The sequence below is a fragment of the Lepisosteus platostomus genome, chromosome 5 (genome assembly GCF_059453375.1).
Source record: "Lepisosteus platostomus isolate fLepPlt1 chromosome 5, fLepPlt1.hap1, whole genome shotgun sequence".
NCBI classification, from domain to species: Eukaryota; Metazoa; Chordata; class Actinopteri; order Semionotiformes; family Lepisosteidae; genus Lepisosteus; species Lepisosteus platostomus.
In genome coordinates, this window is record NC_142615.1 from 12,833,581 (window position 1) to 12,852,048 (window position 18,468).

At 41.2% G+C, this 18,468-nt stretch overlaps 1 long non-coding RNA gene and 1 other non-coding gene across 5 annotated transcripts; both read right to left on the minus strand.

Moving 5' to 3' along the window:
- Nucleotides 1–1,776: 1,776 nt before the first annotated feature.
- LOC148663689 (uncharacterized) lies at nt 1,777–10,186 on the minus strand. 4 transcript variants are annotated; one of them, XR_015936433.1, is made up of 6 exons: nt 10,056–10,186; nt 8,229–8,268; nt 6,581–6,851; nt 6,207–6,335; nt 5,571–5,631; nt 1,777–2,679 (listed from the first exon to the last, which is right to left on the minus strand). It is a non-coding gene; the product is annotated as an uncharacterized LOC148663689 (long non-coding RNA). The 4 variants fall into 4 exon arrangements; XR_015936434.1 differs by lacking the exon at nt 10,056–10,186 and adding an exon at nt 9,634–9,656; XR_015936432.1 differs by lacking the exon at nt 10,056–10,186 and having other exon boundaries at nt 8,229–8,578.
- On the minus strand, nt 2,882–2,975 carry trnar-ucu (transfer RNA arginine (anticodon UCU)). The gene is made up of 2 exons: nt 2,938–2,975; nt 2,882–2,917 (listed from the first exon to the last, which is right to left on the minus strand). It is a non-coding gene; the product is annotated as a tRNA-Arg (tRNA).
- Nucleotides 10,187–18,468: the final 8,282 nt, after the last annotated feature.

An 18,468-nucleotide genomic window follows, 5' to 3' on the forward strand; every position in this document is an offset into this window, starting at 1 on the left:
GTTTTGTTTACCAAGACTTTACTTTATCTATATTGTCAATTGTCTTGCAATGTAGAAATCTCTGTAATAAGAAAAAACAAACTATCAGTAGTTGTTAATAATCCTTTGACAAAGCAACGGGTGCATTCAACACACCAGCCTCCACTGCTTGTCAGGATGGCTGAGTGGTCTTAGGTGCCAGACTCAAGGACTCAATCATGTGTAGTGACAGTTTTATGTTATTCACAACACAGATTTCCCTTCATGTTTATTAAGATGTGTAATTTGTATGTTGGTTGTATGAGAACAGTTTCTTCAAAAGTCCCATCAATTAACAGTGGAGAGCTAGCCAATGTACATCTTCATGAAAACTCTCTTTAAGGCGATTACAAGTGTCTTGAAAAAATATGCGTCATATTTTTAAAATAGTTTAGCTCAAGATGCAACGGGAGTATAAATGAATACTCCCGCCCTCCAATCCAAGATAAAACTCTATGTGTGAATCTTATTTTACTTGAAGTTGATGATGTTGGTCATTATTGGAAATTGCCCAGTGATATCAACTCAGGTACTCAGTTGTTACGTGCTTTAATTCGATAAATGCAAAGCATTTGTATTCCCTCCAATTATCAATAAGGTCAATAATGTATTAAGCATTACATGCCCCTTTTTTCCCTAGATGATGTTCATGTTGGATCAGTGAGAAAGGCACGCCTGGTTGTGCTTCAACCAGCACCTTACTATCATTTTAGTCCTCACCTGACTGCACTAAGCAATTGTACCACAGAGACTCAAACGGGTCGGTTTTCTCCATTTACAGTTTTTGGGAAAAAATAATCTGCATTAAGATTGTATTTCAAATTTCACAAATTGAAAGTATTTCTTGAAAAACGTTGTTTCAGAAAGAAACTGAGTAGACGTGAATAGCCCAGTCAGTAGAATATCGAACTTTGCATCTCAGGGTCCCTATTCAGGGGGCTTATTTTCTTGCAACTACTTATTCCATGCTGAAACAAGAACGAGAAACAACATTTCAGCAGTGGAGTCTTCTTTGGGTGTGATACAGATTAACCTTTACTTGTTTCTTTCAGATTATTTAAACCTCCTCTCCAGCACCTAAACTCATCAGTTGCTTTCAGTAGCTAAAGACACAGACCACACTGCTCCAGTTGAGGTTCAAACTCACAACCTCAGCATAACTCCACTGTCCACTGCTGTATAAGTACCACATGCTGACCGATTGTGCCACTGATGCTGTATACCTCCCTCTCCTCATACAGACTGCAGCTGCAGAAACACAGGGTGAAAACATGGTTTCGATTGTGGATCCATCTTCACATGGGGGAAAGGGACAGTAAAATAGCAAGGAAAATACAAGAGAAGAACTGAAAGAATTGTGCTCACTGCAAAGTAGGAAGGAAAGAGGTGGCCGGATACATAAAACAGCTCGGCGGATAATTTGTAACGCCAATATTTTTTTTAACTAAGTAGCCTTAATGGCAACACAGTGTTAGGAGTTCGGCTTTTCTTATTTCTTCTGCAGAACCAGTGGTATCGGAATATACTGATCCGCATAAGAAGCACTTTTGGTTTCTGATCGATTTTATTGAGCACTGCTCTAAACTTTACATTTGCTCGTGCTAGTTTTCCCCATGAAAGAAAGACATTTCTCTACATGATTTCACTTTTTTTCTTATCAACGAGGAGAAAGAAATAAAATATATAATTCATTATAAGAACCCCAGGCAAGATGGCTGGTGGTCTAGGGCATTCAGTTCACAGTTTCCCCTGGAGATGTTTGTTCAAATCTCACTTTTAATAAAGAGGTTTTTTCTTGTTAGAGTAGAAATGATAGAAGCCTTAAGTGGGAAAAAAATCACAACATCTTGCATTTCACGTGTTTAACGTTAATTGTCTCAGTGGTTGTTTTGGTGATGGCTCTTCTCCCTTGCAAGGTGGCGGCAAACTTCTTCAGAGAGGGAGTCTCCCACGCATGGCTTTTCTTCATCAAAAGCGGAGACAACAGAAACAGACTTCCAACTGAAATTAATTACTTCTTGAGCGTTTATGACAGTCTTTAAAAAGCTGAGAGAAGGCGAAAACGTCAGTAGTATAGAGGGACACCTTTCGTCAAACTTTCTGACATGCTGTACATGCCTTACCTGTAATACAGCTACTAATAAAGATATACATTAAAGTTAATTATTAATAAATACTACTATTATTCATAAAGACGTATTCATAAGATTCATCGTGAATAGTTGCGGTGTCTGGAAAGCAACTGTAGTTACATATAGAAAAAAAGAGTTGTAGTTATTGAGGTAATTTCAGGTAGAATGTAAGAACTAAAGTTAACTAGTCCCACAGTAATGCGTGGGGTCCTATCAATAGAAAAAAATTGTAACTTGAAAAAAACAACAACCACAAAACGAGAAGTCTTCTGGGAACCTAGGTAAATCCCTGTAGTGGTCTAACAACTATAAAAACAAACAAACAAATGAAACAACTTCAAAACATATAGAAAAACAACATTAAAAACATATCTGGGGAACAACAAAAACACAGAATCTAACTGCGAGAGCTTTTTCAAGTTTTTGGTACTCCATCGTGCTCCTCTCGTCTAAGTAGATATCTCTCAGGTCAGTTGGAGGTCCACAGCTGATGGTAATTTAAGTAAGTAGCTGTGTCAGCATGCATGGGCTGCAAAGGAAGGAGGAAAGGTTTATTCCATGTTGAAACGAGAAGAAAACACAACGTTTTGGCTGTGGAGCCTTCTTTGGGTGTGATATGAAATAAACCTTCACTTGTTTATTTCATGTTAATTTAGACGCGATCTCTAGCAAATACCTAAGAGCATCTAAACTCGTCAGTTGCTTTCGGTAGCTTAAGACACAGGCTACACTGCTTCAGGTGAGGTTCGAACTCACACCCTCGGCATGACTCTGCTGTGCACTGCTGTAGAAGTACCACGCGCTGACCAATTGCGCAACTGGAGCTGTGTAACTACCTCCATCACTTGATGTTCATCACTTGTATTTTCTTTAGTGTTTCCCTCGACTGTCAGGCCTTCAAGGTTTGCTTTCAGAATCTGATTAAACACATGGGGTGAGTGTTTAAACCCCTGTGGCATACGAGTGTATGTGTATTTCTTACCTTTGTATGTAAATGCAAACAGATGTCTGCATTTTTCTGCCAGGGGTACACTAAAGAATGCTCCACATAGATCAATTACCGTAAAATATTTAGCATCAGGGGGAACATTAGTCAGTTATGTGTGTGGATTTGGAACATCAGCAGGCCAATCCTGTACTATTTTGTTTACTGCCTTTAGGTCATGGACCAGTCTCCACTTTTGTTTATCTGCCTTAGGAACTGGCAACAGGGGTGTATTGCAACAACTGTTTGTTTCTATCAATACCCCTGCTTCGACTAGTCCTTCAATTGTCATTATTATATCCTCTTCTACCTCAGGCTTCATGCTATATGGTGCCTTCCAAGGGAGTTTGACACCAAGTTTTGTGCTTATGTACACAGGGCTGGCTGATTCTACCAATCCTACATCAGTATCGTGTTTTGACCATACCCTAATAGGGATGCTGTTCTCCATTTTTTCCCTAAGCTGATCACTAACTGTCATTTCTCCACCTAACTGTACCTGCTGTCTGGCTGTAATTTCTACCTCTCGTGGAACTCCAGTCATCAATGTGGCGCACAGTATCTTAATGAGTGATTTATCTACAGAGTGATAAATCAAAGGATTATCTATTTTTTCCCAATGGATTTCTTTTGCTCGCTTCATCATGGGACCTAGGTCCTTCGCTGTAGCTCCCTCATTTACCAGTAAATGAGGTAAATGAGCCACCTGTTCCAGCTGTCAGCCTACTATACCATGTTCAACCAACACTAATAATATTACTGTTGTAATTAAGGAGCAAGAGAAGCGCGGCCAGTAGAGCTGGCGACCCTTAAGTTTAGGATTGTGGATTCAAGGGTCATTTGTGTCCTTTCTTATCACTCTAATCTTTTAGTAGAACAGTGCAAGCAGGACGTGATAGCATACAGTGACAACCCAATATCTTATGAGCTTTGTGTAATTCAGCTTTCTTACCACTTTGGGGCTCGATTCAGATATCGCTGTGAAAGCAAGGGGCAAGCAAAGGCTTTTCTAAATCGAGGGTTATCTGCTCCCGAGTAAGTATAAACACATGAGTGTTTACTGTTTGAAGACCGCACTTTGTCAAAATACTGCTTTTTCTTAATTTCACATTATGGTATTTAGACGGGGCAAAGTAGTGTAGCCCTTGTACAACTTTGATTAGTGTGTGTTATTCGGTTTTGAGGTTTGAGGGGCGTAATGCAAATCGAGCTGGTGAATAGAAAATGAAACAGGAATCACTTCTTCGGCAAAGAAATCCAAGAAGCATGGAAACCCGTGGGATTTTAACAGTACAGAACACTCACAAATCACAGTGTTGCTGCATTCTTCTGCTCCTTTTATATTTCGGTCTTTGACTTTTGAATGCATACCTTACCAGAAATCTTTCTTCACTTACAGACAGCTCAAAACGTTCTTAATGCAGAAATCGGAGCCCATCTAAAATTTCCTTTCTGCTAATCACATTAAAGTGTTGACAAAGCAGTTTCCTGCCCATCGTGTTCTTGATAAGCGGTTTCTCTGTTTTCCTCCTATTGTCATTGTCAGCGAGCAGAATAAGACAGGAACAATGCACAAAAAATAAAAAATGAAGCCATCCGAAGTAGGATTTGATCCCACGCTTCCATTCGGAGACCAGAACATCCAAACAAGATGAAAGACAGCAGTTGTTAAGTCTGAAACCTTAGATGCCATCCTGACAAGCAAATACAGAATGTGGGCTGAATTCACCAGTAGTTCACTAAACTGAGTTTCTTCCTTGAACAGATTTGCTTGTCTACAGAGTAAATTGCAAAGTCCAGGTGTGCAAGGCTCATGGACACTAATTCACAAACACGTACTGCTGTAATAAATGCAAAAGGATCTTCCACAAAGTATTAGTTGGGGGGGAGGGGTTCACACTTATGCAACCAGGGTGTTGTAGGTTTATTAGTTTAAATTATTTTTCCTAATAAGTATCTGTTTGTTTTTCTCTTGAATTTTGTTGGTTGCAAGGTCACATTAAGGATGGAAAGATGTCTGACATGATTTATCTTGATTTCTGGCTTTACATCACAAAACCCTGCAGTTTCAATAAGGGTGTGTAGACTTTTTATATCAACTGTATTGTCACTTCCTTTGTTAAGCGCCTTGCGGCAACCTTGTTGTGAAAGGCGCTATATAAAAATAAGTTGAATTTAATTTAATTTAATTTATCCAGAGCATCAAGGCACTTTACAAAACATGCATAGAAAAGTAGAGTATAAATGTCTAATACTTTAGTTTCTGAAGTAACTGCTTGAATAATCCAACTGCCACTGTTGTTACTACTGCTTCTGCTCCTATAACTACTACTACGACCTTGACTTCTGATTCTAATACTAATTCTGATACTTATACTCCTGCTACTACTACTGCTGTCATTACTAGTAATAGTGATAAAAAACAGGGCACTCACAGATCTCTGGACGTGGGTCTGGAAAGTGGTTCCATTCACAAGTGACTCTGGACCTCAACACCTGTTGATGGGTCACCTTTGTCAGACACAGCAGTGGAGCCCAAGCCCACCTACACACATACTCACACACACTGACAGATATATGCCCACACACTCACACACATTATCACACACTGAAAGACACACATCCAAATACTCACACACAGACACTACACACACTCACAGACACACACATAGACACTACGAGTACTTATAGACACACATCCACAAACTCACAAACACACACTCCTCACAAACACCACACACAAACAGACACATACACTCATAACTACAAATACACTATAAATAACACTAATACAAATACCACTAATATTGCAACAGTAACACCATCACTAAGACTTACACTATCATCCTCTCTAACACTGACACTAAATACTACTACACTAATAATACTAATAATAACAGTAATGCTATCACTTAAACTAACATGACTACTAGTGTAAATAATCTAACCTTATCTCTGTAATTATCACTAATATTAACAGGAATACTAGCATTAAAACAATCAATAGCACTATCATCATTAATACTCACATGAAAACTCTCATTAATATTAAAACTACCGATTGTACTCACACTAATATTAACATGAAGACACTAATATTAGTATTAGTTGCTGTCCGTGACGTCACACCACTCTTTGTGACAAAGGCGAGACACCTAGCCGTGGACAGTGACGTGGCGCCTGTTGCTGTGGTTACCATACTTATGATTTGTAAACAAATGGAAAATGCATTTCAACTGTTACTTAAACAAATTTATCAACTTGGAATATAATTCTCTAGCTCTAGGATTAAATTTTTAAATAATAATTTGAATAACCATTCTTTAATTTTGGATTGAACATTATTAACACTAAACGCACTATGGTAATTGATCGATACAGGCTGTATTGACTGTTTTCTAGATATTACAAACAGGGTCAAAACGGGAAAAGAATTAGTACTCACCAATCCGTGAAGTTAATCAATTATTCTACGGTTCTTCAGTTGAATCAATTAGTTGTCGATAGATAAGTGATCAATAACTCTCCTCCGTGCGCTCCGCTTGCCTCCCGCGGTCTCGCTCTCTAATCCTGGTGCTCTGGCTGGTGACCGTGACGTCACAGCGCTCGTTCTGATGGAGCAGACATGTCTCCGCTGGAGGAGACTCCTGTCCGGAGCCCAGGATATAACATCTTACAGATATAACATCTCCAATAATAAAGGCGATTCGTAACAGCTGGAAATGGAGAGTGACAAACCAAGGAATAAAATTCATTAAACCAAAAAAAATAGTTAACTTCACAGACTAAAATAATAGTATAGCATACTCCTGTAGAGCAGAAGAGAAAGGGCACAAGTCCCTGTAATGAGCTCTTTTAAGCATTTTAAACAAATCTCCACAGAATAGAAGCCAGGAGGATCAGACACCTGATCCTGAAGGTTGAAGAGTATCTCCTGGTTTTATTTCCACCAGAGCTCTCAGCTCCTCAGCCGGTTTGATGATTTAATTAACTGTATAACTGTTATCAGACTCTGTTTAACTGTATATTTATAAGACTGTCTGCGAGAGATGTGTGGGAGACGCTGAATCCCAGGGCTGGTGTGGAATCACACACAGACAGGTCTTCTGTGTGATCTGAGTCCCACTGCTCAGAGCTAAAGACTGGTCAACTGGTCACTATTGTAGACACAACCATTGGTCTGCTGCTGCTGAGAATCATAATACACTGGTAAGAGTGGCAATACTCACAACCAATTAATTTAACTGAAGAACCGTAGAATAATCGATTAACTTCACTGATTGGTGAGAGTGAATTATTTTCGCATTTTGACCCTGTTTTTAATATCTAGAATACAATTCAACTGAAGAACTCAGATTGTCAGGATAAATAGAAGGATGGAGATGAGCTTCTGTCTGTTCAGGAGGTAGGAGTTTTGGTAAAGTACTGAGGGATCCAATGCTCTGTGTGTGAGTCTGAGCTGTGAATCTGACTGAGAGGAGATACATTTTTTTATTCTGTCTGTGAGAAGTCTTTTCCTTTGCCAATCAATGTTACATCCCATTCAGATACTCTGCACAGACTGTCAGAGTGAGAGAAAAGGAGAGAGAGATGGACAGATAAGAGCACACACAGCGAGAGAGACAGGAAGGGGGAGAGAGAGGAGAAGACAGTGCAGGTGTTCAGCCACACTGTGACCACAGGAGACAGGAGGCTTTTCTCAGCTGCTGAGGAGCTCAGGGCTCAAGGCCACTCAGGCTCAGAGGTTCTGGCAGCAGTCAGGTCTGGGAGCTTCTCCTCATACTGACTCTGGAGCTCTAAGAGTCAGCCTCCATTCTGACAGGAATAGCCCCTCCTGTTCAGCCCTGAAAGACACACTGAGAGAGCTGTTAGAGCCCTGAGACAGCTGTGGGGGTAGAAGACCTGTCACCCTGTAGAGCTCTGAACACTGGGCTCCCCTGTGTGCCTCACTGTACAGCAATAGAGCTCTGACTGGACTCCCTGTGTGTCTCTGTACAGCACTAGAGATCTGAACACTGTGCTCCCCCATGTGTCTTCCTGTATACCTCATCACACTGCACTGCACAAACCACAAACTCACTGCACAGTCTGACCTGCAGTTCCAGTAAAGCTCTGTCGAAACAGGCCCATTTCCTAAAGACAGGGGAGTGAAGAGATAGTGCAGTTTTACTGAAGATAATATGTCCCTCTCTAAAAATATGCTGTCATATCATTATATGACATTTTTCCATGCTAGCCCAGCAGGAATTGTGGCCTTAAATCACAGCTGTTCAGCTGTATTAACAAGAACTGATTGTTTCTAGTTAATCATTTTGTTGTTTTTTAATACTTTGAAACAGACTCCTGCTCTTCTGCTCCTGTAGTTATTATGGTGAAGCTGCAACAAATATTACTGCTGCTATTACTACCACTAATACTGCTACTACAACTATGACAGCTACTACTACTACTAGTAATAGTAATATTTTACTACTACTACTACTAAAGCTACTAGTACTACTGTTCCTACTGCTGCAGGTACTACTGTTACTGCTGCTACTGCTGGCACTGCTACTACTTCTGCTACTATTAATAAGAAGGATGTGAGCCGTGTTCTCACTGTTCAGCCTTGGTCTATTAACAAGTACTGATGTTTTCTTTTTGTTGTTTGACTCCTGCTCTTCTGCTCCTGCTGCTGCAATTATTAAAGTGAAGCTCCAACACAGCTTTACTATATTGTTGAACTAAAGATTTGAAATACAGCATAACTACTACTACTATTGTTACTATTGCTCATGGTTCTAGTGTTACTACTGCTACTACAGCTACTCCTACTGCTACTACTAATGTTTCTAAAACTACTAGTAGTACTGTTACTGCTACTAATACTGCTGCCACTGACACAACTGCTACTACCACTACTACCATTACTACTACGACAACATTGGAGCCCAAGCCCACCTACGCACATTTACACACACTGACAGATATACACCCACACACTCACACACATTCACACACAAAGACACTACACATACTGACTAACACCATACACATTTATACACACAATCACACACACACATGCAAAAATACAAACTAGCACACATTCACAGACACACACATACTGTAGACACTAAACTCAGAGATACACACCCACACACTGATACGCACACATTTACAGAATCACACATAGACAGTACACATACTCACAGACACAAACTCACACAATGACGGACACCACATACACTCTTACCTAAAGTTACACTATAACAAACACTAACAAAAATACCACTAATATTACAACAGTAACATTATCACTATGACTAACACTATCATTATTACTAACAATAACACAAAATTACTACAACACTACTAATACTTATAATAACAGTAATGCTATCACTAAAACTAACATGACTACTAGTGTAAATACTCTAACAGTAAATCTATAATAAGCACTAATATTACATGAATACAAGCATTACAACTATCAGTAGCGCTATCATCATTAATACTCACATGAACACTAGCATTAATATTAAAACTACCAGTTGTACTCTCACTAATATTAACAGGAATACACTAGCATTAGTATTAGTAGCTGTCCGTGACGTCACACCGCTCTTTGTGACAAATGCGAGACGCCTAGCCGGGCACAGTGACGTGGCGCGTGTCGCCGTGGTTACCATACTTATGATTTGTAAACAAATGGAAAATGCATTTCAACTGTTACTTAAACAAATTTATCAACTTGGAATATAATTCTCTAGCTCTAGGATTAAATTCCTAAATAATAATTTGAATAACCATTCTTTAATTTCGGATTGAACATTATTAACACTAAACGCACTATGGTACTGTAATTGATCGATCCAGGCGGTATTGACCGTTTTCTAGATATTTAAAACAGGGAAAAGAACGGGAAAAGAATCAGTACTCACCAATCAGTGAAGTTAATCGTTAATTTTACTGTTCTTCAGTTGAATTAATAGGTTGTCGATAGATAAGTGATCAATAACTCTCCGCAGTGTGATCCGCGCGCCTCCCGCGGTCTTGCTCTCTGATCCCGGCGCCCTGGCTGGTGTCTCTGACGTCACAGTGCTCTTTCTGACATATATAACATCTCCCCAAAAAAAAAAAACACACCGGGCATTGAAGAGAGGCGATTCATAACAGAATGTATAATATTTGTGTGCGTCAGCAGTGAAACTGCATGTTGATTGATGGAGGGCTGACCGGGTAATAACTGGTTACAGGTTAAATAATAAAGAGTTTGTTCGAGTGTCACATCTTCGTCCTGGGTTCTTAATTTTTACACTATACGTGTATGAGAAACAAGACAGTGTGTGTGTGTCCTGGTGACTCTGGGAGACAGATCGAACCTGGGCTAAAAGAGAGGGGGCTTAGCCCTCTTCCATTTGCAAGTTCAGAGTTGTACAACCCATTTGTATCTGCTAGACGGCGCAGTCGTCGTGCACAAAGAACACTTTGAAAAGCGTCAAAAGCAACTCATTCCGAGTTGGTCGTTTGTGTTTCTGAAATGCTGAATTGCTGCAAAATGCTGAAATGATCTCACGGCTCCTCGGTCGTCATTTCTGCTCCGTAAAGGAATCACAGCACGCGTCGGCTTCCAGCACGCTGGGTCGGGACACGATGCCGGGGGTCGGAGAGAGCGATGTCTTCCTCGTTAGTATAGTGGGGAGTATCCCTGCCTGTCACGCGGGAGACCGGGGTTTGATTCCCTGATGGGGAGTTGCTCTTCTTCTACCTCCTTAGAGAAAAGACTGCCTTTCACTTCTCTGTTTTCTTTCACAGCGTCGTGCACCTTTTCATTGCTCTCGCTTTCAGAGCCTCCGCACGGCACACGACTCGACATCAGGAAGCACATTGAAGTGAAAGCAGGAAGCGCTGCGACATACACTGTGCAGATCCCGCAGATCCTGCAGTTTTGCATGTTCGAGTAGTTTTCATGCGGCTCCTTCGTACACGGTGCTGATCTTTTGGAAAGCAGGAGGCAAAACCGACACGTTCTAATACCGGGAGTCAAACCCGGGCCGCCTGGGTAAAAACCAGGAATCCTAACCGCTAGACCATATGGCAGCGAACAGCCATGCTGTTCCCGGCATCATGCAAGCAAACTACATAAATATGAGAAAACACGCAAGAGAGTTGTCACTCAGAGTGTCGAAGGGTCGATGTATACTGGGGCTCAGTTGAAATGCAACGTCAGGACTTTTCCGAATTATGTCACACGAAGAGAGCACAGCCTTTTCCGCCCTGCCACGTGTGTATCGGTAACTCGCCGTGATCTTATAGGGGTCAGTACTTTGTGTTGTGGCCGTCCTGATGTACCCCGGTCTCCCGCGTGACAGGTGGGGATACTCGCCACTATACTAACGAGAGAGACATCGCTCTCTGCTTAGTGTGCAAAACACTTACTTGCAGCATTGTGGGTGCTGTGGTTTAAATGCTATTGGTTTGTGAACAGAATACCCCTATCCCAGTGCATTGTGCCACATTAAATAAACGCACGAGAAAAAGAGATTCAGAACGCAAAGCTGTGTCAGTGTTCTGTGTAAAAAATCGGTTTGAACATCATGGGAGCTGTTTTTAATAAGCTGCTGAGTAAAGAATATTTTAATCTTCCTGCTGTCAGTAGTATTGTGAATATAGTTGACTCTTACCTGAATGAAAACAGGATGTAAAGGAAAGGTTTCAGAAATCAAACAAAGCTTTATTCCCATGCTTACAGCCTGAGTAATTGGAGACTGCACTAATCTTTTGCCTATGGTCATATATGTGTTTTTCGCATGAAGCCGTATTGAACAGTATTTCTCGCGTTGTGAACTTGTGTATACAGCGGTCCCCTGGGTTCCAGTTCGTGCGTAATTACACATCGATGAAAAACCGGAGGTTTAAAAAAAGATAATTAGCTCACTGATACTTTGATGTAGAGGCTGTGGAAATATCCACATGTCGTGGTCTTTAAAATGCATTTGGTTTGAAGGCGTTCTGTGCTTCCGTTGCTTCCGTTGCGAAGATATGGACAAAAGAATATTCGTGCTTGGTCAAAAAAATGTCATAAAAATGAAACAGTAAAGGCTGAGAAAGCATTCACAATGTATTTTATACACAAAGCAAGTATTCTCACGATTCTAAGAGGTTTCGTGTAAACGCTACAGTCGTGCCAAAATCGTTTTCGAACTTCAAGCTAACTTTACCCCGGTCTGGTACCGTAGGTCACGTAGCTTAAAATCCCAGTCATGTTTTTTTTCCTATCTTGTGGTACATAACGTACAATTTCGGACTATCACAAAGGGCTTGATTTTGTTAAATGCATGTATTCATTTCCTTTCTGGAAAACTTGTATTTCAAGAAATTCACACAGCTTGCGAGAAATGAAATTCAATTCTTGATTATCAGTGCAGAAGAAATAGTGCCAGCTGGCAAAAAAAAAATTTAACCTGAAAGTTGTGATGTGAGAGATGGACCCACCATTCTGTCTGTGTGGCGTGTTCAGTTGTTCACTGAAAGGTTGGTGGTTTGAGTCCACCCAGGGACGGGTTTCTTTTGCGATGTAAACATTGTCTTCGCAAAGGTCGATTGGATTGCTCAGCGAAACCTTAACCATTTTAATATTTGCAGGAAATGCGAGTGCTTAACAGGTGTCAGAATCACCGGGAAATGTCCAATTACTGTATGCCCAACGTCGCAACTCCCCAGAAAACCATATTCACCCAAGAAAAAGTCGTCGTCATGTATACCCCCGTTGCATCCTCTGCTGAAATATTTTAAAAATACAATGCAGATTTGTTTAAGAACTTGCAAGCATTATTACATATTTTGACATATTTACCTTAATTTTAAACATAAATACTGTACAATCTATTGTAATTTTGTTGTACTATTAAAATATGTGAGCTGAGGATGCAAAGGGGTGAAAGGGAAAGGTCAGAGGGTGTAGTAACACCAAGGTTAGGATTGGTGGAGGTGATAAGGGTGTTGATGGTTTTTCTCTGTAGAGGATTTTGAGTTTTTTATCCTTCTCTGAAGTGAGAAACTGGAAGAGTTGGGAGTTGAGGGATCTGATGAGGTTAGTTATGAAAGGAAGTTGATATGGAGCTGTTAGCCGTAAAAACTCCTTAATGTCTTTGATGTTGTCATCAGCGATAAACTGCACTCAGCAAAGATAAAAAGAAAATTATCTTTGCTTACTGCCCTGTCTTTCTCACACCTGAAGAAGGCTCCACAGCCGAAACATTGTAATTCTTTTCTTCTCTTTTCAGCTGGAATAGTCCTTTACTTGTTCCTTTGCAGCCTACGCATGCTGACGCAGCTACCCACCCGATATCTAACATCACAACTATGAATGTCCACTTTGGGTATTTTTTCCATGCTTATTTATTATTATTATTTATTCTGTCATTGAAGCATATTTTATGTCATACTGAAGTGTCATAATCACTGAAAAAATATTTTTTTCATTTAGAAAGTCATCCTCGGTTAACCATATATTCTCATATGCCATGTTCTGAATGTCCCATTTAAAACTGCTATATTAAAATTAAGACTTTTTATGATCAGAAGGCAAGGTTGTGGTAAATATGCATAAAGTGCAAGTGAACTTATGTTTTGCCTTTGTCTTCTTATTGTGAGTTTTGAAAATTGGTTTTCGATTTTCTGAAATTTGTTTCACACAAAAATGCAATTTGGATAATCACTACTTACATATTCCCATTTACTGAGGATAAATACAGCAATCCATCCTGATTAGTACTTTTAAAAATTACTGTAGAGAGCCATCAGAAAGGGAATGAAAACTTGCATTAAACAAAATCAAGCTGCATGTAATCATCCATAGTGATACATTTTGTAGAAAGACACTGCTGGGATTTGAACGCAGAATCTCCTGTTTAATAGGAAAACACTTTAACCAAATCAGCCAAGATGCTGTCAGAGTATTAACATCAGGTCTGCGTCAGTGATTACAGCTGACTATCGCTGGAGGACAGTTCACTGTGAACAAGTCAGCCTGCATAAAGAGGGGGAAGAGACTGACCTCTGTGATGCACTATAGAGTTACACTAACCTTCTATCCAACTGTTCTATGCTGCATTCTATCCTAGTGGTAAATATTGGTTTCCGTGCGTGTAATATTCCTTTTTTTGTCAAATATTTTCAAGCACAAATTTTGCTGTTGAAAATAAGCCTTGTGGTTTTCAATGTTATGATCCTTTTCCCCCAGTGTCACCCAAATTGATACATTGTGCTTTGGCAATTCTTCAGGCTATATTGTTTAGAGGAGCTCAGTTGAATTAGTTTGCGTATATAAAGTATTTCTTTTCCCTTTAATCCTTTAAAACATATTACATTTTCAAAACATTGTATATTTCTTCCTACTAATTGTAGCGGCAATGCTTGTTAATAAGACAGAATTAAGTGTTGCTGTGCTTTCCCAAATGAGGCCCCATCTCTCTCTTCAAGCTATTCATGCAGGCTGATTTAAAGATGTCTTCTTTTGATAAGAGACAGCTCCCAAATGGGGATGCATTTAGCTAAGCTTAGCTATCATGATCAATGGGCATCCATTGGCGCCTATCTGTCTAGGGAGTGCCAGATGGACATCTGGACTGCATTCCTAAGTGTCAGGAGTAAGTGACTCATATCTCACCTTGATCAACCAATCAGGGACTGGTAGGGCCGAGTAACCCACGTGGGACTCTGATGCCCATGAAACTTTCATCCAATGAACGAGCTGAAGTTCCTCCAGGTAAAAACAGGCAACACAGAGCTCCAAGACTATTCTAAAGGGAATTCAAAGGAGAATTCCAGGGGTGTGAGACAATTCCAGGGCGGGACGGCCCAGGAGCAGAAAGGCTCCCAAGGGCAGGACATTCTCACAGCGCGCCTCCTGACCATCCTGAGACTCAGCCTGGACCACCACGGAACGGCCAGTGTGTCCGAGTGCCAAAACTTTGCTTTGTTCTAAGAGTCAAGAGCGGAGGTTGCCAGAGAGTAACCAGAGGATCCACCCGAGGTTAGCATCAGCAGCAAGCCTCGTGAAAAGGTCAGAACTGTGGACAGCTGAATCACTATTCAGAACTAGCGCTTCATCAGGAACGAACTGGTCTTCTTCCTGACCTGCTGGGACCCACAGTCATCTTTTCTCCTGTGCACAAACTTCGCTAGTTTCAGCCAAAACGAACTAGCCAGTTTTCAGAGAGCATCAGCAGCGCACCGTCGCAAGCCGCACAGCACAGCCTGGCACGGAGCCAGAGAGTGTGGATTGGACAGCAACAAGCTTGCAACTGCTTGTGCCCGCAGGAGATCTGAATCCCCAGAGATCGGATGAGTATTCAACTTCACTGCATTACTGCTCGAGAATTCAATTGTTATCCCAACCAGTTGATATCAATTTCATTCCTAAGAGTTATGTACTTGTTTTGAGTATCTAATGTAGAAGTTGTAACCAAGTTCAATTACGAAATGGCCTAAATGAATGATATACCGAACGTATGTCCTCTTGATATGTGTAACTCTTTGTAACTGAATGAATATATATTTTTTGTATTCTGATAACCCTTACAATAAGATCTGTTAGGTTTACATGCATATTATATATATTAATTAATGTATCCTCGTGTATTAGTACCTGTGTGTGCGTTGTTTGAGTTATATTGCATGGTTGGATTCTGAGACCATTAAAAGAATCAATTTTGTGATTAACTGCCACAATTAATAATTGTCCCAGTAAATGCCCAAACCCCTACAGAACTGGTGCCTCGTGAGAGCACACTACAACAGTGTGTGATCTCCTGTCCCAGCCTGAGGAACAGACAGTGAGCCTGTCTCTCAATAATAATAATACAGTGTGTGATCTTCTGTCCCAGCATGAGGAACAGACAGTGAGCCTGTCTCTCAATTATAATAATACAGTGCATGATCTCCGGTCTCAGCCTGAGGAACAGACAGTGAGCCTGTCTCTCAATAATAATAATACAGTGCGTGATCTCCTATCCCAGCCTGAAGAACAGACAGTGATCCTGTCTCTCAATAATAATAATACAGTGTGTGATCTCCTGTCCCAGCCTGAGGAGCTGACAGGGAGTCTGTCTCTCAGTAATAATAATCAACTGTGGGATCTCCTGTCGCAGTCTGAGGAACAAATAGTGAGCCTGTCTCTCAATAATAATAATAAAGTGTGTGATCTCCTGTCCCAGCCTGGGGAACACTGAGCCTGTCTCTCAATAATAATAGTACAGTGTGATCTACTGTCCCAGCCTGAGGAACAGTGAGTTTATCTGTCAATAATAATAATTCAATGTGATCTCCTGTCCCAGCCTGAGGAACAGTGAGCTTGTCTCTCAATAATAATAGAACAGTGTGTGATCTCCAGTCCAAGCCTGAGGAAAAGTGAGCTTGTCTCTCAATAATAATACAGTGTGATCTACTGTCCCAGCCTCAGGAACATTGAGCCTGTCTCTCAATAATAAAAATACAGTGTGTGATCTTGTGTCCCAGTCTGAGGAACAGACAGTGAGCCTGTATCTCAGTAATAATAATAATAATAATACAGTGTGTTACCTCCTGTCCCAGCCTGAGGAAGAGACAGTGAGCCTGCCTCTCAATATTAATAATACAGTGTGTGATCTCCTGTCCCAGCCTGGGGAACAGAGAGTAAACCTATCTCTCAATAATAATAATCCAGTGTGTGAGCTCCTTTCTTAGCCTGAGGAACAGACAGTGATCCTGTCTCTCAATAATAATAATCCAGTGTGGGATGTCCTGTCCGAGTCTGAGGAACAAAAAGTGTGCTTGTCTCTCAATAATAATAGATCAGTGTGTGATCTCCTGTCCCAGCCTGGGGAGCACTGAGGCTGTATCTCAATAATAATAATACAGTGTGTCATCTCCTGTTCCAGCCTGAGGAACAGTGAGATTGTCTCTCAAAAATAATAATACAGTGTGATCTCCTGCCCCAGCCTGAAGAACAGACAGTGAGCCTGTCTCTCAATAATAATAATAGAGTTTGTGATCTCCTGTCCCAGCCTGAGGAAAAGATGGTGAACCTGTCTCTCAATAATAATAATAATACAGTGTGTGACCTCCTTTCCCAGCCTTAGGAAGAGACAGTGAGCCTGTCTCTCAATAATAATGATACAGTGTGGGATCTCCTGCCCCAGCCTGGGGAACAGACAGTAAACCTGTCTCTCAATAATAATAATCCAGTGTGTGATCTCCTGTTTTAGCCTGAGGAACAGACAGTGATCCTGTCTCTCAATAATAATACTCCAGTGTGGAATGTCCTATCCCAGTGTAGCGGCAATGCTTGTTAATAAGACAGAATTCAGTGTTTCTGTGCTTTCCCAAATGAGGCCTCATCTCTCTGTTCATCTCTGTGGTGCAGCCACAGAGAAACTATTCATGCAGGCTGATTTAAAGATCTTTTCTTTTGATAAGGGACAGCTCCCAAAGGTGGATACACTTAGCTAAGCCTGGCTATCATGATCAATGGGCATCCATTGGCGCCTATCTGTCTAGGGAGTGCCAGATGGACATCTGGACTGCATTCCTAAGTGTCAGGAGTAAGTGACTCATATCTCACCTTGATCAACCAATCAGGGACTGGTAGGGCCGAGTAACCCACGTGGGAATCTGATGCCCATGGAACTTTCAGCCAATCAACAAGCTGAAGTTCCTCCAGGTAAAAACAGGCAACACAGAGAGCCTGTAGTGTAGAATTCTGTGGACTTTTCTAAGGGGAATTCAAAGGAGAATTCCAGGGCAGGACGGCCCAGGAGCAGAAGGCTGCCAAGGGCAGGACATTCTCGCAGTACGCCTCCTGACCATCCTGAGACTCTGCCCGGACAACCACGGAACGGCCAGTGTGTCCGAGTGCCAGAACTTTCCTTTGTTCTAAGAGTCTAGAGTGGAGGTTGCCAGAGAGTAACCAGAAGATCCACCCGAGGTTAGCACCAGCAGCAGGCCTCGTGAACAGGTCGGAACCGTGGACAGCTGTATCACTATTCAGAACTAGCTCTTCATCAGGAACGAACCGGTCCTCTTCCTGACTTGCTGGGACTCACAGTCATCTTTTCTCCTGTGTGCAAACTTTGCTAGTTAAAGCCAACACTAACTAGCCGTTCAGTGAGCATCAGCAGCGCACCATCGCAAGCAGCACAGCACAGCCTGGCACCTAGCCAGACAGCGCGGATTGGACAGCAACAGCCTGCAACTGTTTCTTTGACCCCGCAGGAGATCTGAATCCCCAGAGATTGGATGAGTATTCAACTTCAATGCATTACAGCTCGAGAATTCAATTGTTATCCCAACCAGTTGATATCAATTTAATTC